Source organism: Astyanax mexicanus, unplaced genomic scaffold, assembly GCF_023375975.1.
Source record: "Astyanax mexicanus isolate ESR-SI-001 unplaced genomic scaffold, AstMex3_surface scaffold_86, whole genome shotgun sequence".
Lineage (NCBI taxonomy): Eukaryota > Metazoa > Chordata > Actinopteri > Characiformes > Acestrorhamphidae > Astyanax > Astyanax mexicanus.
The window spans coordinates 1-21,193 of record NW_026040096.1 but is presented as its reverse complement, the minus strand read 5'-3'; the positions used below and the strand labels follow the sequence as shown (position 1 = coordinate 21,193).

Here is a 21,193-nt window from a genome sequence, read left to right as displayed (position 1 = left end):
TCATCCCCGCTAAAAACAATTAAAACGTAAATTTATTAACTAAAACAAACAAACTAACAAACAACAAAACAAACAAACTAACAACAGATAAGAAATATAAAAATTTTTCTAAAACTTAACTTTAAGAACCGCTTCTCCTGGCTGCGCCTGGGCCCATCTATAAAAGCAGATAAAAAGTTAAAATCGTTAAAAAGGACATGAGAGGCCCCTCTTATTGCCCCTCACTCCTCTCCAGAGGACTCCTCCCCCTCCGAACTTGACGTGTATTCCTCCTGGATTCGGAGGGGTGGTGGTGAGCTGTCCGAAATCCACATCACGGAGTCCTCTGGATCAGGGGACCGTGGTGTTCCCAGAGGGGCCTCCATGGGCGCCGCCGTAGGGGGGGTGCCCGCCTTCCGTACCTTCCTGTCTGTTGGCTCGTCTTTTATTTGGTCCTGCTCCCTTGCTCTCTTTGTTGCCGCTGTTGTCGTCTTCGAGGGAGCAGGACCGGGGGGTGCCTCTTTACTAGGCCGAGGGGGCGAGCCCGGGGCCGAGCACCTGGCCTCAGCCGGGGTGGAGAATCTAGGGGCCTGGATCTTGTAGATCTTCACGGCCCCCGCAGATGGATCTTCCCTCACCTCCGGCTGGTTCTTCTTCCCTCCCGCCCTCGCCAGGGCCGCGGCATAGGACTGCACCTGGACGGGGCAGGAGTGGATCAGGTGTCCCTCCCCGCCGCAGCCTCTGCAGCGGCGGGGGTTGTTGCAATCCTTAGCCAGGTGCCCGTGCCCCAGGCAATTCCGGCATTCAACGTCCTTGCACCCCTCGACCTGATGTCCATACTTCAGGCACCCCCTACAGAAGGCGGGCTGCCCCCTGAAGAAGAGGTACCCCCTATTCCCGCCCAGCAAGAAATTTGCTGGGGGGTACCTCCAACTTCCGTCTTCATTTTTTTTAAAAGTCATGATGTACTGGCGGCGCCCATTCCAAACTCCCAGCTCATCCCGGACCATGCGCTCCCCGGGCTGGACCTCTCCAAATTCTTCCAGGAATTGACGGACGGACCCAGCTGCCACAAACGGATTGAAAATGTGGATGGTGACCATCCGCCGGCCAACGTGCCACATGGACTCCATGGAAAAGTTCTTCCCCAGCGGATGGCCACCCAGGACCTGGCCCTGCTCCAGAACCCGCTCGAAGGTTGCTTCAGACGCCATGGTAACGTCGAAAAACCCCAGGGCATTGTTCCGCTGGGCGCAGATGAGGTCCTCCGGTTTTAGCCCCAGCGCCGCAAACAGGACCTCCCGGATGAAAGGCACCCTCTCGGTGAAGAGAGCACCCTCACCCGGGTCCCTCCACTGGAACCGGACGGTGTGGGGGACCCCCATGCCCCCACCACCACCGGATCCCAGCAGAGGGGATATCCCAGGCGCTGAGGCCGCCGCCGTCGGGGCCCCATCCTGCCCCGCAGAGCCCCGAGGTCCCGACTCCACGGCGCCGTCAGCGATGGAATCCCCTCCGGCTGGTCCCGAAGCCGGCCGGTCCATCAGCTGGTCCGTCCGTCGCCGAGGGTCGTCCAGCCGGGGAAGAGTCGTCCCCACCGCCGTTGTTGCCGTCGTCGTTGTTATCTTCGGCGGAGACTTCCTCTTGCTTCTCGTCATCCGGGAGGGCTGAGAGCTGATCTAAAAACGGTAAAATAAATAAAATAAAATAAAAAGAAGCCCGAGGAAGACCCTTGCGGCAGTGGTGGACAAGCCACCCACTAGCTGCACATATAGTCTCCCCCGAACTCCTTCTAAAACTAAGCCCAAGCACAGCCGACGTCCTCTTCAGATAAAAACTGATAAGAACAGATACTACACTTGATCTTAGCCAAAAGGCCGAGAAGCGATAACCCGAATATCGCCACCTGGTTGCGGGGCCCTTCTTTTTACTATGTAGCTACTAAGCGGCGAAGCCAGCAGATTTCTCAGCCAATTAATGCCTCCCTACTCTAGCCGTTGTTCAAAGAGGTTTGACTTTTTCCTTTCCTTTTCTTTCTTTCTTTCTTTCTTTCTTTCTTTATTTATTTATTTATTTGATTTCTTTTATTGACCAAAATATGCAGCTTTGCTAAAAGCAAAGCCTTCAAAAAATAAACAATACTCGTCAACGTTCCTCTCCACGGAAATCTTTAGTAAAAGGCGAAAGATTTATACGTGAATGAAGAGAAACCCGAGCTATACCCGTAACTCCGCAGAGCCCTCCGAGGTCCAAAAAGGGCCGAGACAGCTGGAGGAAGGCAGGGAGCGAAGGAAGCTCGAGAGGGAAGGCAACCGTCGACTTTTCTGTCTTTTCCTCCAGTTAACGCGCCCGATTCCTGATGATGTCACGCCTGGGCGGGTACAGTCTCGTTTGCCTAAAGAGCACAAAGGGACACAAAAGAACACAAAGAGACCAGCTAAACGACATATCACATATAACAAAATAAGAAAAAAAATTAAAAAAAAAAAAAAAAAAAAAAAAAAAAAAGAACAAAAACGGAGGGAAAACGGAACGCGCTCGAAAAAGACCCTCCCCCTGCCGGAAACAACGTCATTAAATAAATAAATAAATAAATAAATAAACAGAACAAGAACAACAACACAAACATGCATTCATTCACTTCAAAAAACACAAGACAAATCACAAGAACCGACCCCTCCCCCACAAAAAATCAAGCACTCTTCAAGTACTCAGCCAACGACCCAGTCGTTTCTTCTTTCTTTGCACCGCTGTAAGGAAGGTGCACCGCTCCTGGAGGTACTGCAATACCAGGTCGATGCGTGGAGCAGAAGGAGCAAGCTCCTGTTCTGGCTCCCTGTTCTAAAAATCCATTTAATATGTAGCCCTCATATAGAGGGCGTATCAGATATTAAACTGATAAGAACAGATACTACACTTGATCTTAGCCAAAAGGCCGAGAAGCGATAACCCGAATATCGCCACCTGGTTGCGGGGCCCTTCTTTTTACTATGTAGCTACTAAGCGGCGAAGCCAGCAGATTTCTCAGCCAATTAATGCCTCCCTACTCTAGCCGTTGTTCAAAGAGGTTTGACTTTTTCCTTTCCTTTTCTTTCTTTCTTTCTTTCTTTCTTTCTTTATTTATTTATTTATTTGATTTCTTTTATTGACCAAAATATGCAGCTTTGCTAAAAGCAAAGCCTTCAAAAAATAAACAATACTCGTCAACGTTCCTCTCCACGGAAATCTTTAGTAAAAGGCGAAAGATTTATACGTGAATGAAGAGAAACCCGAGCTATACCCGTAACTCCGCAGAGCCCTCCGAGGTCCAAAAAGGGCCGAGACAGCTGGAGGAAGGCAGGGAGCGAAGGAAGCTCGAGAGGGAAGGCAACCGTCGACTTTTCTGTCTTTTCCTCCAGTTAACGCGCCCGATTCCTGATGATGTCACGCCTGGGCGGGTACAGTCTCGTTTGCCTAAAGAGCACAAAGGGACACAAAAGAACACAAAGAGACCAGCTAAACGACATATCACATATAACAAAATAAGAAAAAAAATTAAAAAAAAAAAAAAAAAAAAAAAAAAAAAAGAACAAAAACGGAGGGAAAACGGAACGCGCTCGAAAAAGACCCTCCCCCTGCCGGAAACAACGTCATTAAATAAATAAATAAATAAACAGAACAAGAACAACAACACAAACATGCATTCATTCACTTCAAAAAACACAAGACAAATCACAAGAACCGACCCCTCCCCCACAAAAAATCAAGCACTCTTCAAGTACTCAGCCAACGACCCAGTCGTTTCTTCTTTCTTTGCACCGCTGTAAGGAAGGTGCACCGCTCCTGGAGGTACTGCAATACCAGGTCGATGCGTGGAGCAGAAGGAGCAAGCTCCTGTTCTGGCTCCCTGTTCTAAAAATCCATTTAATATGTAGCCCTCATATAGAGGGCGTATCAGATATTAAACTGATAAGAACAGATACTACACTTGATCTTAGCCAAAAGGCCGAGAAGCGATAACCCGAATATCGCCACCTGGTTGCGGGGCCCTTCTTTTTACTATGTAGCTACTAAGCGGCGAAGCCAGCAGATTTCTCAGCCAATTAATGCCTCCCTACTCTAGCCGTTGTTCAAAGAGGTTTGACTTTTTCCTTTCCTTTTCTTTCTTTCTTTCTTTCTTTCTTTCTTTATTTATTTATTTATTTGATTTCTTTTATTGACCAAAATATGCAGCTTTGCTAAAAGCAAAGCCTTCAAAAAATAAACAATACTCGTCAACGTTCCTCTCCACGGAAATCTTTAGTAAAAGGCGAAAGATTTATACGTGAATGAAGAGAAACCCGAGCTATACCCGTAACTCCGCAGAGCCCTCCGAGGTCCAAAAAGGGCCGAGACAGCTGGAGGAAGGCAGGGAGCGAAGGAAGCTCGAGAGGGAAGGCAACCGTCGACTTTTCTGTCTTTTCCTCCAGTTAACGCGCCCGATTCCTGATGATGTCACGCCTGGGCGGGTACAGTCTCGTTTGCCTAAAGAGCACAAAGGGACACAAAAGAACACAAAGAGACCAGCTAAACGACATATCACATATAACAAAATAAGAAAAAAAATTAAAAAAAAAAAAAAAAAAAAAAAAAAAAAAGAACAAAAACGGAGGGAAAACGGAACGCGCTCGAAAAAGACCCTCCCCCTGCCGGAAACAACGTCATTAAATAAATAAATAAATAAACAGAACAAGAACAACAACACAAACATGCATTCATTCACTTCAAAAAACACAAGACAAATCACAAGAACCGACCCCTCCCCCACAAAAAATCAAGCACTCTTCAAGTACTCAGCCAACGACCCAGTCGTTTCTTCTTTCTTTGCACCGCTGTAAGGAAGGTGCACCGCTCCTGGAGGTACTGCAATACCAGGTCGATGCGTGGAGCAGAAGGAGCAAGCTCCTGTTCTGGCTCCCTGTTCTAAAAATCCATTTAATATGTAGCCCTCATATAGAGGGCGTATCAGATATTAAACTGATAAGAACAGATTTTTTTTTTTTTTTCTTTTTTACGGGTCAGAAATATTTCACCTTCAATGTTTATATATTCGGTTACTCTTTCTCATCATCCCCGCTAAAAACAATTAAAACGTAAATTTATTAACTAAAACAAACAAACTAACAAACAACAAAACAAACAAACTAACAACAGATAAGAAATATAAAAATTTTTCTAAAACTTAACTTTAAGAACCGCTTCTCCTGGCTGCGCCTGGGCCCATCTATAAAAGCAGATAAAAAGTTAAAATCGTTAAAAAGGACATGAGAGGCCCCTCTTATTGCCCCTCACTCCTCTCCAGAGGACTCCTCCCCCTCCGAACTTGACGTGTATTCCTCCTGGATTCGGAGGGGTGGTGGTGAGCTGTCCGAAATCCACATCACGGAGTCCTCTGGATCAGGGGACCGTGGTGTTCCCAGAGGGGCCTCCATGGGCGCCGCCGTAGGGGGGGTGCCCGCCTTCCGTACCTTCCTGTCTGTTGGCTCGTCTTTTATTTGGTCCTGCTCCCTTGCTCTCTTTGTTGCCGCTGTTGTCGTCTTCGAGGGAGCAGGACCGGGGGGTGCCTCTTTACTAGGCCGAGGGGGCGAGCCCGGGGCCGAGCACCTGGCCTCAGCCGGGGTGGAGAATCTAGGGGCCTGGATCTTGTAGATCTTCACGGCCCCCGCAGATGGATCTTCCCTCACCTCCGGCTGGTTCTTCTTCCCTCCCGCCCTCGCCAGGGCCGCGGCATAGGACTGCACCTGGACGGGGCAGGAGTGGATCAGGTGTCCCTCCCCGCCGCAGCCTCTGCAGCGGCGGGGGTTGTTGCAATCCTTAGCCAGGTGCCCGTGCCCCAGGCAATTCCGGCATTCAACGTCCTTGCACCCCTCGACCTGATGTCCATACTTCAGGCACCCCCTACAGAAGGCGGGCTGCCCCCTGAAGAAGAGGTACCCCCTATTCCCGCCCAGCAAGAAATTTGCTGGGGGGTACCTCCAACTTCCGTCTTCATTTTTTTTAAAAGTCATGATGTACTGGCGGCGCCCATTCCAAACTCCCAGCTCATCCCGGACCATGCGCTCCCCGGGCTGGACCTCTCCAAATTCTTCCAGGAATTGACGGACGGACCCAGCTGCCACAAACGGATTGAAAATGTGGATGGTGACCATCCGCCGGCCAACGTGCCACATGGACTCCATGGAAAAGTTCTTCCCCAGCGGATGGCCACCCAGGACCTGGCCCTGCTCCAGAACCCGCTCGAAGGTTGCTTCAGACGCCATGGTAACGTCGAAAAACCCCAGGGCATTGTTCCGCTGGGCGCAGATGAGGTCCTCCGGTTTTAGCCCCAGCGCCGCAAACAGGACCTCCCGGATGAAAGGCACCCTCTCGGTGAAGAGAGCACCCTCACCCGGGTCCCTCCACTGGAACCGGACGGTGTGGGGGACCCCCATGCCCCCACCACCACCGGATCCCAGCAGAGGGGATATCCCAGGCGCTGAGGCCGCCGCCGTCGGGGCCCCATCCTGCCCCGCAGAGCCCCGAGGTCCCGACTCCACGGCGCCGTCAGCGATGGAATCCCCTCCGGCTGGTCCCGAAGCCGGCCGGTCCATCAGCTGGTCCGTCCGTCGCCGAGGGTCGTCCAGCCGGGGAAGAGTCGTCCCCACCGCCGTTGTTGCCGTCGTCGTTGTTATCTTCGGCGGAGACTTCCTCTTGCTTCTCGTCATCCGGGAGGGCTGAGAGCTGATCTAAAAACGGTAAAATAAATAAAATAAAATAAAAAGAAGCCCGAGGAAGACCCTTGCGGCAGTGGTGGACAAGCCACCCACTAGCTGCACATATAGTCTCCCCCGAACTCCTTCTAAAACTAAGCCCAAGCACAGCCGACGTCCTCTTCAGATAAAAACTGATAAGAACAGATACTACACTTGATCTTAGCCAAAAGGCCGAGAAGCGATAACCCGAATATCGCCACCTGGTTGCGGGGCCCTTCTTTTTACTATGTAGCTACTAAGCGGCGAAGCCAGCAGATTTCTCAGCCAATTAATGCCTCCCTACTCTAGCCGTTGTTCAAAGAGGTTTGACTTTTTCCTTTCCTTTTCTTTCTTTCTTTCTTTCTTTCTTTCTTTATTTATTTATTTATTTGATTTCTTTTATTGACCAAAATATGCAGCTTTGCTAAAAGCAAAGCCTTCAAAAAATAAACAATACTCGTCAACGTTCCTCTCCACGGAAATCTTTAGTAAAAGGCGAAAGATTTATACGTGAATGAAGAGAAACCCGAGCTATACCCGTAACTCCGCAGAGCCCTCCGAGGTCCAAAAAGGGCCGAGACAGCTGGAGGAAGGCAGGGAGCGAAGGAAGCTCGAGAGGGAAGGCAACCGTCGACTTTTCTGTCTTTTCCTCCAGTTAACGCGCCCGATTCCTGATGATGTCACGCCTGGGCGGGTACAGTCTCGTTTGCCTAAAGAGCACAAAGGGACACAAAAGAACACAAAGAGACCAGCTAAACGACATATCACATATAACAAAATAAGAAAAAAAATTAAAAAAAAAAAAAAAAAAAAAAAAAAAAAAAGAACAAAAACGGAGGGAAAACGGAACGCGCTCGAAAAAGACCCTCCCCCTGCCGGAAACAACGTCATTAAATAAATAAATAAATAAATAAATAAACAGAACAAGAACAACAACACAAACATGCATTCATTCACTTCAAAAAACACAAGACAAATCACAAGAACCGACCCCTCCCCCACAAAAAATCAAGCACTCTTCAAGTACTCAGCCAACGACCCAGTCGTTTCTTCTTTCTTTGCACCGCTGTAAGGAAGGTGCACCGCTCCTGGAGGTACTGCAATACCAGGTCGATGCGTGGAGCAGAAGGAGCAAGCTCCTGTTCTGGCTCCCTGTTCTAAAAATCCATTTAATATGTAGCCCTCATATAGAGGGCGTATCAGATATTAAACTGATAAGAACAGATACTACACTTGATCTTAGCCAAAAGGCCGAGAAGCGATAACCCGAATATCGCCACCTGGTTGCGGGGCCCTTCTTTTTACTATGTAGCTACTAAGCGGCGAAGCCAGCAGATTTCTCAGCCAATTAATGCCTCCCTACTCTAGCCGTTGTTCAAAGAGGTTTGACTTTTTCCTTTCCTTTTCTTTCTTTCTTTCTTTCTTTCTTTCTTTATTTATTTATTTATTTGATTTCTTTTATTGACCAAAATATGCAGCTTTGCTAAAAGCAAAGCCTTCAAAAAATAAACAATACTCGTCAACGTTCCTCTCCACGGAAATCTTTAGTAAAAGGCGAAAGATTTATACGTGAATGAAGAGAAACCCGAGCTATACCCGTAACTCCGCAGAGCCCTCCGAGGTCCAAAAAGGGCCGAGACAGCTGGAGGAAGGCAGGGAGCGAAGGAAGCTCGAGAGGGAAGGCAACCGTCGACTTTTCTGTCTTTTCCTCCAGTTAACGCGCCCGATTCCTGATGATGTCACGCCTGGGCGGGTACAGTCTCGTTTGCCTAAAGAGCACAAAGGGACACAAAAGAACACAAAGAGACCAGCTAAACGACATATCACATATAACAAAATAAGAAAAAAAATTAAAAAAAAAAAAAAAAAAAAAAAAAAAAAAGAACAAAAACGGAGGGAAAACGGAACGCGCTCGAAAAAGACCCTCCCCCTGCCGGAAACAACGTCATTAAATAAATAAATAAATAAACAGAACAAGAACAACAACACAAACATGCATTCATTCACTTCAAAAAACACAAGACAAATCACAAGAACCGACCCCTCCCCCACAAAAAATCAAGCACTCTTCAAGTACTCAGCCAACGACCCAGTCGTTTCTTCTTTCTTTGCACCGCTGTAAGGAAGGTGCACCGCTCCTGGAGGTACTGCAATACCAGGTCGATGCGTGGAGCAGAAGGAGCAAGCTCCTGTTCTGGCTCCCTGTTCTAAAAATCCATTTAATATGTAGCCCTCATATAGAGGGCGTATCAGATATTAAACTGATAAGAACAGATACTACACTTGATCTTAGCCAAAAGGCCGAGAAGCGATAACCCGAATATCGCCACCTGGTTGCGGGGCCCTTCTTTTTACTATGTAGCTACTAAGCGGCGAAGCCAGCAGATTTCTCAGCCAATTAATGCCTCCCTACTCTAGCCGTTGTTCAAAGAGGTTTGACTTTTTCCTTTCCTTTTCTTTCTTTCTTTCTTTCTTTCTTTCTTTATTTATTTATTTATTTGATTTCTTTTATTGACCAAAATATGCAGCTTTGCTAAAAGCAAAGCCTTCAAAAAATAAACAATACTCGTCAACGTTCCTCTCCACGGAAATCTTTAGTAAAAGGCGAAAGATTTATACGTGAATGAAGAGAAACCCGAGCTATACCCGTAACTCCGCAGAGCCCTCCGAGGTCCAAAAAGGGCCGAGACAGCTGGAGGAAGGCAGGGAGCGAAGGAAGCTCGAGAGGGAAGGCAACCGTCGACTTTTCTGTCTTTTCCTCCAGTTAACGCGCCCGATTCCTGATGATGTCACGCCTGGGCGGGTACAGTCTCGTTTGCCTAAAGAGCACAAAGGGACACAAAAGAACACAAAGAGACCAGCTAAACGACATATCACATATAACAAAATAAGAAAAAAAATTAAAAAAAAAAAAAAAAAAAAAAAAAAAAAAGAACAAAAACGGAGGGAAAACGGAACGCGCTCGAAAAAGACCCTCCCCCTGCCGGAAACAACGTCATTAAATAAATAAATAAATAAATAAATAAACAGAACAAGAACAACAACACAAACATGCATTCATTCACTTCAAAAAACACAAGACAAATCACAAGAACCGACCCCTCCCCCACAAAAAATCAAGCACTCTTCAAGTACTCAGCCAACGACCCAGTCGTTTCTTCTTTCTTTGCACCGCTGTAAGGAAGGTGCACCGCTCCTGGAGGTACTGCAATACCAGGTCGATGCGTGGAGCAGAAGGAGCAAGCTCCTGTTCTGGCTCCCTGTTCTAAAAATCCATTTAATATGTAGCCCTCATATAGAGGGCGTATCAGATATTAAACTGATAAGAACAGATACTACACTTGATCTTAGCCAAAAGGCCGAGAAGCGATAACCCGAATATCGCCACCTGGTTGCGGGGCCCTTCTTTTTACTATGTAGCTACTAAGCGGCGAAGCCAGCAGATTTCTCAGCCAATTAATGCCTCCCTACTCTAGCCGTTGTTCAAAGAGGTTTGACTTTTTCCTTTCCTTTTCTTTCTTTCTTTCTTTCTTTCTTTCTTTATTTATTTATTTATTTGATTTCTTTTATTGACCAAAATATGCAGCTTTGCTAAAAGCAAAGCCTTCAAAAAATAAACAATACTCGTCAACGTTCCTCTCCACGGAAATCTTTAGTAAAAGGCGAAAGATTTATACGTGAATGAAGAGAAACCCGAGCTATACCCGTAACTCCGCAGAGCCCTCCGAGGTCCAAAAAGGGCCGAGACAGCTGGAGGAAGGCAGGGAGCGAAGGAAGCTCGAGAGGGAAGGCAACCGTCGACTTTTCTGTCTTTTCCTCCAGTTAACGCGCCCGATTCCTGATGATGTCACGCCTGGGCGGGTACAGTCTCGTTTGCCTAAAGAGCACAAAGGGACACAAAAGAACACAAAGAGACCAGCTAAACGACATATCACATATAACAAAATAAGAAAAAAAATTAAAAAAAAAAAAAAAAAAAAAAAAAAAAAAAGAACAAAAACGGAGGGAAAACGGAACGCGCTCGAAAAAGACCCTCCCCCTGCCGGAAACAACGTCATTAAATAAATAAATAAATAAATAAATAAACAGAACAAGAACAACAACACAAACATGCATTCATTCACTTCAAAAAACACAAGACAAATCACAAGAACCGACCCCTCCCCCACAAAAAATCAAGCACTCTTCAAGTACTCAGCCAACGACCCAGTCGTTTCTTCTTTCTTTGCACCGCTGTAAGGAAGGTGCACCGCTCCTGGAGGTACTGCAATACCAGGTCGATGCGTGGAGCAGAAGGAGCAAGCTCCTGTTCTGGCTCCCTGTTCTAAAAATCCATTTAATATGTAGCCCTCATATAGAGGGCGTATCAGATATTAAACTGATAAGAACAGATACTACACTTGATCTTAGCCAAAAGGCCGAGAAGCGATAACCCGAATATCGCCACCTGGTTGCGGGGCCCTTCTTTTTACTATGTAGCTACTAAGCGGCGAAGCCAGCAGATTTCTCAGCCAATTAATGCCTCCCTACTCTAGCCGTTGTTCAAAGAGGTTTGACTTTTTCCTTTCCTTTTCTTTCTTTCTTTCTTTCTTTCTTTCTTTATTTATTTATTTATTTGATTTCTTTTATTGACCAAAATATGCAGCTTTGCTAAAAGCAAAGCCTTCAAAAAATAAACAATACTCGTCAACGTTCCTCTCCACGGAAATCTTTAGTAAAAGGCGAAAGATTTATACGTGAATGAAGAGAAACCCGAGCTATACCCGTAACTCCGCAGAGCCCTCCGAGGTCCAAAAAGGGCCGAGACAGCTGGAGGAAGGCAGGGAGCGAAGGAAGCTCGAGAGGGAAGGCAACCGTCGACTTTTCTGTCTTTTCCTCCAGTTAACGCGCCCGATTCCTGATGATGTCACGCCTGGGCGGGTACAGTCTCGTTTGCCTAAAGAGCACAAAGGGACACAAAAGAACACAAAGAGACCAGCTAAACGACATATCACATATAACAAAATAAGAAAAAAAATTAAAAAAAAAAAAAAAAAAAAAAAAAAAAAAAGAACAAAAACGGAGGGAAAACGGAACGCGCTCGAAAAAGACCCTCCCCCTGCCGGAAACAACGTCATTAAATAAATAAATAAATAAATAAATAAACAGAACAAGAACAACAACACAAACATGCATTCATTCACTTCAAAAAACACAAGACAAATCACAAGAACCGACCCCTCCCCCACAAAAAATCAAGCACTCTTCAAGTACTCAGCCAACGACCCAGTCGTTTCTTCTTTCTTTGCACCGCTGTAAGGAAGGTGCACCGCTCCTGGAGGTACTGCAATACCAGGTCGATGCGTGGAGCAGAAGGAGCAAGCTCCTGTTCTGGCTCCCTGTTCTAAAAATCCATTTAATATGTAGCCCTCATATAGAGGGCGTATCAGATATTAAACTGATAAGAACAGATACTACACTTGATCTTAGCCAAAAGGCCGAGAAGCGATAACCCGAATATCGCCACCTGGTTGCGGGGCCCTTCTTTTTACTATGTAGCTACTAAGCGGCGAAGCCAGCAGATTTCTCAGCCAATTAATGCCTCCCTACTCTAGCCGTTGTTCAAAGAGGTTTGACTTTTTCCTTTCCTTTTCTTTCTTTCTTTCTTTCTTTCTTTCTTTATTTATTTATTTATTTGATTTCTTTTATTGACCAAAATATGCAGCTTTGCTAAAAGCAAAGCCTTCAAAAAATAAACAATACTCGTCAACGTTCCTCTCCACGGAAATCTTTAGTAAAAGGCGAAAGATTTATACGTGAATGAAGAGAAACCCGAGCTATACCCGTAACTCCGCAGAGCCCTCCGAGGTCCAAAAAGGGCCGAGACAGCTGGAGGAAGGCAGGGAGCGAAGGAAGCTCGAGAGGGAAGGCAACCGTCGACTTTTCTGTCTTTTCCTCCAGTTAACGCGCCCGATTCCTGATGATGTCACGCCTGGGCGGGTACAGTCTCGTTTGCCTAAAGAGCACAAAGGGACACAAAAGAACACAAAGAGACCAGCTAAACGACATATCACATATAACAAAATAAGAAAAAAAATTAAAAAAAAAAAAAAAAAAAAAAAAAAAAAAAGAACAAAAACGGAGGGAAAACGGAACGCGCTCGAAAAAGACCCTCCCCCTGCCGGAAACAACGTCATTAAATAAATAAATAAATAAATAAATAAACAGAACAAGAACAACAACACAAACATGCATTCATTCACTTCAAAAAACACAAGACAAATCACAAGAACCGACCCCTCCCCCACAAAAAATCAAGCACTCTTCAAGTACTCAGCCAACGACCCAGTCGTTTCTTCTTTCTTTGCACCGCTGTAAGGAAGGTGCACCGCTCCTGGAGGTACTGCAATACCAGGTCGATGCGTGGAGCAGAAGGAGCAAGCTCCTGTTCTGGCTCCCTGTTCTAAAAATCCATTTAATATGTAGCCCTCATATAGAGGGCGTATCAGATATTAAACTGATAAGAACAGATACTACACTTGATCTTAGCCAAAAGGCCGAGAAGCGATAACCCGAATATCGCCACCTGGTTGCGGGGCCCTTCTTTTTACTATGTAGCTACTAAGCGGCGAAGCCAGCAGATTTCTCAGCCAATTAATGCCTCCCTACTCTAGCCGTTGTTCAAAGAGGTTTGACTTTTTCCTTTCCTTTTCTTTCTTTCTTTCTTTCTTTCTTTCTTTATTTATTTATTTATTTGATTTCTTTTATTGACCAAAATATGCAGCTTTGCTAAAAGCAAAGCCTTCAAAAAATAAACAATACTCGTCAACGTTCCTCTCCACGGAAATCTTTAGTAAAAGGCGAAAGATTTATACGTGAATGAAGAGAAACCCGAGCTATACCCGTAACTCCGCAGAGCCCTCCGAGGTCCAAAAAGGGCCGAGACAGCTGGAGGAAGGCAGGGAGCGAAGGAAGCTCGAGAGGGAAGGCAACCGTCGACTTTTCTGTCTTTTCCTCCAGTTAACGCGCCCGATTCCTGATGATGTCACGCCTGGGCGGGTACAGTCTCGTTTGCCTAAAGAGCACAAAGGGACACAAAAGAACACAAAGAGACCAGCTAAACGACATATCACATATAACAAAATAAGAAAAAAAATTAAAAAAAAAAAAAAAAAAAAAAAAAAAAAAAGAACAAAAACGGAGGGAAAACGGAACGCGCTCGAAAAAGACCCTCCCCCTGCCGGAAACAACGTCATTAAATAAATAAATAAATAAATAAATAAACAGAACAAGAACAACAACACAAACATGCATTCATTCACTTCAAAAAACACAAGACAAATCACAAGAACCGACCCCTCCCCCACAAAAAATCAAGCACTCTTCAAGTACTCAGCCAACGACCCAGTCGTTTCTTCTTTCTTTGCACCGCTGTAAGGAAGGTGCACCGCTCCTGGAGGTACTGCAATACCAGGTCGATGCGTGGAGCAGAAGGAGCAAGCTCCTGTTCTGGCTCCCTGTTCTAAAAATCCATTTAATATGTAGCCCTCATATAGAGGGCGTATCAGATATTAAACTGATAAGAACAGATACTACACTTGATCTTAGCCAAAAGGCCGAGAAGCGATAACCCGAATATCGCCACCTGGTTGCGGGGCCCTTCTTTTTACTATGTAGCTACTAAGCGGCGAAGCCAGCAGATTTCTCAGCCAATTAATGCCTCCCTACTCTAGCCGTTGTTCAAAGAGGTTTGACTTTTTCCTTTCCTTTTCTTTCTTTCTTTCTTTCTTTCTTTCTTTATTTATTTATTTATTTGATTTCTTTTATTGACCAAAATATGCAGCTTTGCTAAAAGCAAAGCCTTCAAAAAATAAACAATACTCGTCAACGTTCCTCTCCACGGAAATCTTTAGTAAAAGGCGAAAGATTTATACGTGAATGAAGAGAAACCCGAGCTATACCCGTAACTCCGCAGAGCCCTCCGAGGTCCAAAAAGGGCCGAGACAGCTGGAGGAAGGCAGGGAGCGAAGGAAGCTCGAGAGGGAAGGCAACCGTCGACTTTTCTGTCTTTTCCTCCAGTTAACGCGCCCGATTCCTGATGATGTCACGCCTGGGCGGGTACAGTCTCGTTTGCCTAAAGAGCACAAAGGGACACAAAAGAACACAAAGAGACCAGCTAAACGACATATCACATATAACAAAATAAGAAAAAAAATTAAAAAAAAAAAAAAAAAAAAAAAAAAAAAAAGAACAAAAACGGAGGGAAAACGGAACGCGCTCGAAAAAGACCCTCCCCCTGCCGGAAACAACGTCATTAAATAAATAAATAAATAAATAAATAAACAGAACAAGAACAACAACACAAACATGCATTCATTCACTTCAAAAAACACAAGACAAATCACAAGAACCGACCCCTCCCCCACAAAAAATCAAGCACTCTTCAAGTACTCAGCCAACGACCCAGTCGTTTCTTCTTTCTTTGCACCGCTGTAAGGAAGGTGCACCGCTCCTGGAGGTACTGCAATACCAGGTCGATGCGTGGAGCAGAAGGAGCAAGCTCCTGTTCTGGCTCCCTGTTCTAAAAATCCATTTAATATGTAGCCCTCATATAGAGGGCGTATCAGATATTAAACTGATAAGAACAGATACTACACTTGATCTTAGCCAAAAGGCCGAGAAGCGATAACCCGAATATCGCCACCTGGTTGCGGGGCCCTTCTTTTTACTATGTAGCTACTAAGCGGCGAAGCCAGCAGATTTCTCAGCCAATTAATGCCTCCCTACTCTAGCCGTTGTTCAAAGAGGTTTGACTTTTTCCTTTCCTTTTCTTTCTTTCTTTCTTTCTTTCTTTCTTTATTTATTTATTTATTTGATTTCTTTTATTGACCAAAATATGCAGCTTTGCTAAAAGCAAAGCCTTCAAAAAATAAACAATACTCGTCAACGTTCCTCTCCACGGAAATCTTTAGTAAAAGGCGAAAGATTTATACGTGAATGAAGAGAAACCCGAGCTATACCCGTAACTCCGCAGAGCCCTCCGAGGTCCAAAAAGGGCCGAGACAGCTGGAGGAAGGCAGGGAGCGAAGGAAGCTCGAGAGGGAAGGCAACCGTCGACTTTTCTGTCTTTTCCTCCAGTTAACGCGCCCGATTCCTGATGATGTCACGCCTGGGCGGGTACAGTCTCGTTTGCCTAAAGAGCACAAAGGGACACAAAAGAACACAAAGAGACCAGCTAAACGACATATCACATATAACAAAATAAGAAAAAAAATTAAAAAAAAAAAAAAAAAAAAAAAAAAAAAAAGAACAAAAACGGAGGGAAAACGGAACGCGCTCGAAAAAGACCCTCCCCCTGCCGGAAACAACGTCATTAAATAAATAAATAAATAAATAAATAAACAGAACAAGAACAACAACACAAACATGCATTCATTCACTTCAAAAAACACAAGACAAATCACAAGAACCGACCCCTCCCCCACAAAAAATCAAGCACTCTTCAAGTACTCAGCCAACGACCCAGTCGTTTCTTCTTTCTTTGCACCGCTGTAAGGAAGGTGCACCGCTCCTGGAGGTACTGCAATACCAGGTCGATGCGTGGAGCAGAAGGAGCAAGCTCCTGTTCTGGCTCCCTGTTCTAAAAATCCATTTAATATGTAGCCCTCATATAGAGGGCGTATCAGATATTAAACTGATAAGAACAGATACTACACTTGATCTTAGCCAAAAGGCCGAGAAGCGATAACCCGAATATCGCCACCTGGTTGCGGGGCCCTTCTTTTTACTATGTAGCTACTAAGCGGCGAAGCCAGCAGATTTCTCAGCCAATTAATGCCTCCCTACTCTAGCCGTTGTTCAAAGAGGTTTGACTTTTTCCTTTCCTTTTCTTTCTTTCTTTCTTTCTTTCTTTCTTTATTTATTTATTTATTTGATTTCTTTTATTGACCAAAATATGCAGCTTTGCTAAAAGCAAAGCCTTCAAAAAATAAACAATACTCGTCAACGTTCCTCTCCACGGAAATCTTTAGTAAAAGGCGAAAGATTTATACGTGAATGAAGAGAAACCCGAGCTATACCCGTAACTCCGCAGAGCCCTCCGAGGTCCAAAAAGGGCCGAGACAGCTGGAGGAAGGCAGGGAGCGAAGGAAGCTCGAGAGGGAAGGCAACCGTCGACTTTTCTGTCTTTTCCTCCAGTTAACGCGCCCGATTCCTGATGATGTCACGCCTGGGCGGGTACAGTCTCGTTTGCCTAAAGAGCACAAAGGGACACAAAAGAACACAAAGAGACCAGCTAAACGACATATCACATATAACAAAATAAGAAAAAAAATTAAAAAAAAAAAAAAAAAAAAAAAAAAAAAAAGAACAAAAACGGAGGGAAAACGGAACGCGCTCGAAAAAGACCCTCCCCCTGCCGGAAACAACGTCATTAAATAAATAAATAAATAAATAAACAGAACAAGAACAACAACACAAACATGCATTCATTCACTTCAAAAAACACAAGACAAATCACAAGAACCGACCCCTCCCCCACAAAAAATCAAGCACTCTTCAAGTACTCAGCCAACGACCCAGTCGTTTCTTCTTTCTTTGCACCGCTGTAAGGAAGGTGCACCGCTCCTGGAGGTACTGCAATACCAGGTCGATGCGTGGAGCAGAAGGAGCAAGCTCCTGTTCTGGCTCCCTGTTCTAAAAATCCATTTAATATGTAGCCCTCATATAGAGGGCGTATCAGATATTAAACTGATAAGAACAGATACTACACTTGATCTTAGCCAAAAGGCCGAGAAGCGATAACCCGAATATCGCCACCTGGTTGCGGGGCCCTTCTTTTTACTATGTAGCTACTAAGCGGCGAAGCCAGCAGATTTCTCAGCCAATTAATGCCTCCCTACTCTAGCCGTTGTTCAAAGAGGTTTGACTTTTTCCTTTCCTTTTCTTTCTTTCTTTCTTTCTTTCTTTCTTTATTTATTTATTTATTTGATTTCTTTTATTGACCAAAATATGCAGCTTTGCTAAAAGCAAAGCCTTCAAAAAATAAACAATACTCGTCAACGTTCCTCTCCACGGAAATCTTTAGTAAAAGGCGAAAGATTTATACGTGAATGAAGAGAAACCCGAGCTATACCCGTAACTCCGCAGAGCCCTCCGAGGTCCAAAAAGGGCCGAGACAGCTGGAGGAAGGCAGGGAGCGAAGGAAGCTCGAGAGGGAAGGCAACCGTCGACTTTTCTGTCTTTTCCTCCAGTTAACGCGCCCGATTCCTGATGATGTCACGCCTGGGCGGGTACAGTCTCGTTTGCCTAAAGAGCACAAAGGGACACAAAAGAACACAAAGAGACCAGCTAAACGACATATCACATATAACAAAATAAGAAAAAAAATTAAAAAAAAAAAAAAAAAAAAAAAAAAAAAAAGAACAAAAACGGAGGGAAAACGGAACGCGCTCGAAAAAGACCCTCCCCCTGCCGGAAACAACGTCATTAAATAAATAAATAAATAAATAAATAAACAGAACAAGAACAACAACACAAACATGCATTCATTCACTTCAAAAAACACAAGACAAATCACAAGAACCGACCCCTCCCCCACAAAAAATCAAGCACTCTTCAAGTACTCAGCCAACGACCCAGTCGTTTCTTCTTTCTTTGCACCGCTGTAAGGAAGGTGCACCGCTCCTGGAGGTACTGCAATACCAGGTCGATGCGTGGAGCAGAAGGAGCAAGCTCCTGTTCTGGCTCCCTGTTCTAAAAATCCATTTAATATGTAGCCCTCATATAGAGGGCGTATCAGATATTAAACTGATAAGAACAGATACTACACTTGATCTTAGCCAAAAGGCCGAGAAGCGATAACCCGAATATCGCCACCTGGTTGCGGGGCCCTTCTTTTTACTATGTAGCTACTAAGCGGCGAAGCCAGCAGATTTCTCAGCCAATTAATGCCTCCCTACTCTAGCCGTTGTTCAAAGAGGTTTGACTTTTTCCTTTCCTTTTCTTTCTTTCTTTCTTTCTTTCTTTCTTTATTTATTTATTTATTTGATTTCTTTTATTGACCAAAATATGCAGCTTTGCTAAAAGCAAAGCCTTCAAAAAATAAACAATACTCGTCAACGTTCCTCTCCACGGAAATCTTTAGTAAAAGGCGAAAGATTTATACGTGAATGAAGAGAAACCCGAGCTATACCCGTAACTCCGCAGAGCCCTCCGAGGTCCAAAAAGGGCCGAGACAGCTGGAGGAAGGCAGGGAGCGAAGGAAGCTCGAGAGGGAAGGCAACCGTCGACTTTTCTGTCTTTTCCTCCAGTTAACGCGCCCGATTCCTGATGATGTCACGCCTGGGCGGGTACAGTCTCGTTTGCCTAAAGAGCACAAAGGGACACAAAAGAACACAAAGAGACCAGCTAAACGACATATCACATATAACAAAATAAGAAAAAAAATTAAAAAAAAAAAAAAAAAAAAAAAAAAAAAAAGAACAAAAACGGAGGGAAAACGGAACGCGCTCGAAAAAGACCCTCCCCCTGCCGGAAACAACGTCATTAAATAAATAAATAAATAAATAAATAAACAGAACAAGAACAACAACACAAACATGCATTCATTCACTTCAAAAAACACAAGACAAATCACAAGAACCGACCCCTCCCCCACAAAAAATCAAGCACTCTTCAAGTACTCAGCCAACGACCCAGTCGTTTCTTCTTTCTTTGCACCGCTGTAAGGAAGGTGCACCGCTCCTGGAGGTACTGCAATACCAGGTCGATGCGTGGAGCAGAAGGAGCAAGCTCCTGTTCTGGCTCCCTGTTCTAAAAATCCATTTAATATGTAGCCCTCATATAGAGGGCGTATCAGATATTAAACTGATAAGAACAGATACTACACTTGATCTTAGCCAAAAGGCCGAGAAGCGATAACCCGAATATCGCCACCTGGTTGCGGGGCCCTTCTTTTTACTATGTAGCTACTAAGCGGCGAAGCCAGCAGATTTCTCAGCCAATTAATGCCTCCCTACTCTAGCCGTTGTTCAAAGAGGTTTGACTTTTTCCTTTCCTTTTCTTTCTTTCTTTCTTTCTTTCTTTCTTTATTTATTTATTTATTTGATTTCTTTTATTGACCAAAATATGCAGCTTTGCTAAAAGCAAAGCCTTCAAAAAATAAACAATACTCGTCAACGTTCCTCTCCACGGAAATCTTTAGTAAAAGGCGAAAGATTTATACGTGAATGAAGAGAAACCCGAGCTATACCCGTAACTCCGCAGAGCCCTCCGAGGTCCAAAAAGGGCCGAGACAGCTGGAGGAAGGCAGGGAGCGAAGGAAGCTCGAGAGGGAAGGCAACCGTCGACTTTTCTGTCTTTTCCTCCAGTTAACGCGCCCGATTCCTGATGATGTCACGCCTGGGCGGGTACAGTCTCGTTTGCCTAAAGAGCACAAAGGGACACAAAAGAACACAAAGAGACCAGCTAAACGACATATCACATATAACAAAATAAGAAAAAAAATTAAAAAAAAAAAAAAAAAAAAAAAAAAAAAAAGAACAAAAACGGAGGGAAAACGGAACGCGCTCGAAAAAGACCCTCCCCCTGCCGGAAACAACGTCATTAAATAAATAAATAAATAAATAAATAAACAGAACAAGAACAACAACACAAACATGCATTCATTCACTTCAAAAAACACAAGACAAATCACAAGAACCGACCCCTCCCCCACAAAAAATCAAGCACTCTTCAAGTACTCAGCCAACGACCCAGTCGTTTCTTCTTTCTTTGCACCGCTGTAAGGAAGGTGCACCGCTCCTGGAGGTACTGCAATACCAGGTCGATGCGTGGAGCAGAAGGAGCAAGCTCCTGTTCTGGCTCCCTGTTCTAAAAATCCATTTAATATGTAGCCCTCATATAGAGGGCGTATCAGATATTAAACTGATAAGAACAGATACTACACTTGATCTTAGCCAAAAGGCCGAGAAGCGATAACCCGAATATCGCCACCTGGTTGCGGGGCCCTTCTTTTTACTATGTAGCTACTAAGCGGCGAAGCCAGCAGATTTCTCAGCCAATTAATGCCTCCCTACTCTAGCCGTTGTTCAAAGAGGTTTGACTTTTTCCTTTCCTTTTCTTTCTTTCTTTCTTTCTTTCTTTCTTTATTTATTTATTTATTTGATTTCTTTTATTGACCAAAATATGCAGCTTTGCTAAAAGCAAAGCCTTCAAAAAATAAACAATACTCGTCAACGTTCCTCTCCACGGAAATCTTTAGTAAAAGGCGAAAGATTTATACGTGAATGAAGAGAAACCCGAGCTATACCCGTAACTCCGCAGAGCCCTCCGAGGTCCAAAAAGGGCCGAGACAGCTGGAGGAAGGCAGGGAGCGAAGGAAGCTCGAGAGGGAAGGCAACCGTCGACTTTTCTGTCTTTTCCTCCAGTTAACGCGCCCGATTCCTGATGATGTCACGCCTGGGCGGGTACAGTCTCGTTTGCCT

At 44.8% G+C, this 21,193-nt stretch overlaps 33 non-coding genes and 2 pseudogenes across 33 annotated transcripts; all 35 read right to left on the bottom strand.

The window, feature by feature from the left end:
- Positions 1–1,748: 1,748 nt before the first annotated feature.
- On the bottom strand, positions 1,749–1,868 carry LOC125798850 (U2 spliceosomal RNA; annotated as a pseudogene).
- Positions 1,869–2,081: 213 nt separating this feature from the next.
- LOC125798788 (U5 spliceosomal RNA) lies at positions 2,082–2,198 on the bottom strand. The gene has a single exon (XR_007437582.1). It is a non-coding gene; the product is annotated as a U5 spliceosomal RNA (small nuclear RNA).
- A 537-nt stretch (positions 2,199–2,735) lies between these two features.
- On the bottom strand, positions 2,736–2,926 carry LOC125798820 (U2 spliceosomal RNA). Its single transcript, XR_007437614.1, has one exon. It is a non-coding gene; the product is annotated as a U2 spliceosomal RNA (small nuclear RNA).
- Positions 2,927–3,139: 213 nt separating this feature from the next.
- LOC125798787 (U5 spliceosomal RNA) lies at positions 3,140–3,256 on the bottom strand. The gene has a single exon (XR_007437581.1). It is a non-coding gene; the product is annotated as a U5 spliceosomal RNA (small nuclear RNA).
- Positions 3,257–3,785: 529 nt separating this feature from the next.
- On the bottom strand, positions 3,786–3,976 carry LOC125798819 (U2 spliceosomal RNA). The gene has a single exon (XR_007437613.1). It is a non-coding gene; the product is annotated as a U2 spliceosomal RNA (small nuclear RNA).
- A 213-nt stretch (positions 3,977–4,189) lies between these two features.
- LOC125798786 (U5 spliceosomal RNA) lies at positions 4,190–4,306 on the bottom strand. Its single transcript, XR_007437580.1, has one exon. It is a non-coding gene; the product is annotated as a U5 spliceosomal RNA (small nuclear RNA).
- A 529-nt stretch (positions 4,307–4,835) lies between these two features.
- LOC125798847 (U2 spliceosomal RNA) lies at positions 4,836–5,025 on the bottom strand. Its single transcript, XR_007437641.1, has one exon. It is a non-coding gene; the product is annotated as a U2 spliceosomal RNA (small nuclear RNA).
- A 1,787-nt stretch (positions 5,026–6,812) lies between these two features.
- Positions 6,813–6,932, bottom strand: LOC125798849 (U2 spliceosomal RNA; annotated as a pseudogene).
- A 213-nt stretch (positions 6,933–7,145) lies between these two features.
- Positions 7,146–7,262, bottom strand: LOC125798785 (U5 spliceosomal RNA). The gene has a single exon (XR_007437579.1). It is a non-coding gene; the product is annotated as a U5 spliceosomal RNA (small nuclear RNA).
- Positions 7,263–7,800: 538 nt separating this feature from the next.
- On the bottom strand, positions 7,801–7,991 carry LOC125798818 (U2 spliceosomal RNA). The gene has a single exon (XR_007437612.1). It is a non-coding gene; the product is annotated as a U2 spliceosomal RNA (small nuclear RNA).
- A 213-nt stretch (positions 7,992–8,204) lies between these two features.
- Positions 8,205–8,321, bottom strand: LOC125798783 (U5 spliceosomal RNA). The gene has a single exon (XR_007437577.1). It is a non-coding gene; the product is annotated as a U5 spliceosomal RNA (small nuclear RNA).
- Positions 8,322–8,850: 529 nt separating this feature from the next.
- On the bottom strand, positions 8,851–9,041 carry LOC125798817 (U2 spliceosomal RNA). Its single transcript, XR_007437611.1, has one exon. It is a non-coding gene; the product is annotated as a U2 spliceosomal RNA (small nuclear RNA).
- Positions 9,042–9,254: 213 nt separating this feature from the next.
- Positions 9,255–9,371, bottom strand: LOC125798782 (U5 spliceosomal RNA). The gene has a single exon (XR_007437576.1). It is a non-coding gene; the product is annotated as a U5 spliceosomal RNA (small nuclear RNA).
- Positions 9,372–9,908: 537 nt separating this feature from the next.
- LOC125798816 (U2 spliceosomal RNA) lies at positions 9,909–10,099 on the bottom strand. The gene has a single exon (XR_007437610.1). It is a non-coding gene; the product is annotated as a U2 spliceosomal RNA (small nuclear RNA).
- Positions 10,100–10,312: 213 nt separating this feature from the next.
- LOC125798781 (U5 spliceosomal RNA) lies at positions 10,313–10,429 on the bottom strand. The gene has a single exon (XR_007437575.1). It is a non-coding gene; the product is annotated as a U5 spliceosomal RNA (small nuclear RNA).
- Positions 10,430–10,967: 538 nt separating this feature from the next.
- On the bottom strand, positions 10,968–11,158 carry LOC125798815 (U2 spliceosomal RNA). Its single transcript, XR_007437609.1, has one exon. It is a non-coding gene; the product is annotated as a U2 spliceosomal RNA (small nuclear RNA).
- A 213-nt stretch (positions 11,159–11,371) lies between these two features.
- Positions 11,372–11,488, bottom strand: LOC125798780 (U5 spliceosomal RNA). Its single transcript, XR_007437574.1, has one exon. It is a non-coding gene; the product is annotated as a U5 spliceosomal RNA (small nuclear RNA).
- Positions 11,489–12,026: 538 nt separating this feature from the next.
- Positions 12,027–12,217, bottom strand: LOC125798814 (U2 spliceosomal RNA). The gene has a single exon (XR_007437608.1). It is a non-coding gene; the product is annotated as a U2 spliceosomal RNA (small nuclear RNA).
- A 213-nt stretch (positions 12,218–12,430) lies between these two features.
- On the bottom strand, positions 12,431–12,547 carry LOC125798779 (U5 spliceosomal RNA). Its single transcript, XR_007437573.1, has one exon. It is a non-coding gene; the product is annotated as a U5 spliceosomal RNA (small nuclear RNA).
- A 538-nt stretch (positions 12,548–13,085) lies between these two features.
- Positions 13,086–13,276, bottom strand: LOC125798806 (U2 spliceosomal RNA). Its single transcript, XR_007437600.1, has one exon. It is a non-coding gene; the product is annotated as a U2 spliceosomal RNA (small nuclear RNA).
- A 213-nt stretch (positions 13,277–13,489) lies between these two features.
- Positions 13,490–13,606, bottom strand: LOC125798859 (U5 spliceosomal RNA). The gene has a single exon (XR_007437651.1). It is a non-coding gene; the product is annotated as a U5 spliceosomal RNA (small nuclear RNA).
- A 538-nt stretch (positions 13,607–14,144) lies between these two features.
- On the bottom strand, positions 14,145–14,335 carry LOC125798795 (U2 spliceosomal RNA). The gene has a single exon (XR_007437589.1). It is a non-coding gene; the product is annotated as a U2 spliceosomal RNA (small nuclear RNA).
- A 213-nt stretch (positions 14,336–14,548) lies between these two features.
- On the bottom strand, positions 14,549–14,665 carry LOC125798858 (U5 spliceosomal RNA). The gene has a single exon (XR_007437650.1). It is a non-coding gene; the product is annotated as a U5 spliceosomal RNA (small nuclear RNA).
- A 538-nt stretch (positions 14,666–15,203) lies between these two features.
- Positions 15,204–15,394, bottom strand: LOC125798784 (U2 spliceosomal RNA). Its single transcript, XR_007437578.1, has one exon. It is a non-coding gene; the product is annotated as a U2 spliceosomal RNA (small nuclear RNA).
- Positions 15,395–15,607: 213 nt separating this feature from the next.
- Positions 15,608–15,724, bottom strand: LOC125798857 (U5 spliceosomal RNA). The gene has a single exon (XR_007437649.1). It is a non-coding gene; the product is annotated as a U5 spliceosomal RNA (small nuclear RNA).
- A 538-nt stretch (positions 15,725–16,262) lies between these two features.
- LOC125798854 (U2 spliceosomal RNA) lies at positions 16,263–16,453 on the bottom strand. Its single transcript, XR_007437646.1, has one exon. It is a non-coding gene; the product is annotated as a U2 spliceosomal RNA (small nuclear RNA).
- Positions 16,454–16,666: 213 nt separating this feature from the next.
- LOC125798856 (U5 spliceosomal RNA) lies at positions 16,667–16,783 on the bottom strand. The gene has a single exon (XR_007437648.1). It is a non-coding gene; the product is annotated as a U5 spliceosomal RNA (small nuclear RNA).
- Positions 16,784–17,317: 534 nt separating this feature from the next.
- On the bottom strand, positions 17,318–17,508 carry LOC125798843 (U2 spliceosomal RNA). The gene has a single exon (XR_007437637.1). It is a non-coding gene; the product is annotated as a U2 spliceosomal RNA (small nuclear RNA).
- Positions 17,509–17,721: 213 nt separating this feature from the next.
- LOC125798855 (U5 spliceosomal RNA) lies at positions 17,722–17,838 on the bottom strand. The gene has a single exon (XR_007437647.1). It is a non-coding gene; the product is annotated as a U5 spliceosomal RNA (small nuclear RNA).
- Positions 17,839–18,376: 538 nt separating this feature from the next.
- On the bottom strand, positions 18,377–18,567 carry LOC125798832 (U2 spliceosomal RNA). Its single transcript, XR_007437626.1, has one exon. It is a non-coding gene; the product is annotated as a U2 spliceosomal RNA (small nuclear RNA).
- A 213-nt stretch (positions 18,568–18,780) lies between these two features.
- LOC125798853 (U5 spliceosomal RNA) lies at positions 18,781–18,897 on the bottom strand. Its single transcript, XR_007437645.1, has one exon. It is a non-coding gene; the product is annotated as a U5 spliceosomal RNA (small nuclear RNA).
- Positions 18,898–19,435: 538 nt separating this feature from the next.
- LOC125798821 (U2 spliceosomal RNA) lies at positions 19,436–19,626 on the bottom strand. The gene has a single exon (XR_007437615.1). It is a non-coding gene; the product is annotated as a U2 spliceosomal RNA (small nuclear RNA).
- Positions 19,627–19,839: 213 nt separating this feature from the next.
- Positions 19,840–19,956, bottom strand: LOC125798852 (U5 spliceosomal RNA). Its single transcript, XR_007437644.1, has one exon. It is a non-coding gene; the product is annotated as a U5 spliceosomal RNA (small nuclear RNA).
- Positions 19,957–20,494: 538 nt separating this feature from the next.
- On the bottom strand, positions 20,495–20,685 carry LOC125798778 (U2 spliceosomal RNA). Its single transcript, XR_007437572.1, has one exon. It is a non-coding gene; the product is annotated as a U2 spliceosomal RNA (small nuclear RNA).
- Positions 20,686–20,898: 213 nt separating this feature from the next.
- Positions 20,899–21,015, bottom strand: LOC125798851 (U5 spliceosomal RNA). Its single transcript, XR_007437643.1, has one exon. It is a non-coding gene; the product is annotated as a U5 spliceosomal RNA (small nuclear RNA).
- Between the last annotated feature and the right edge of the window lie 178 nt (positions 21,016–21,193).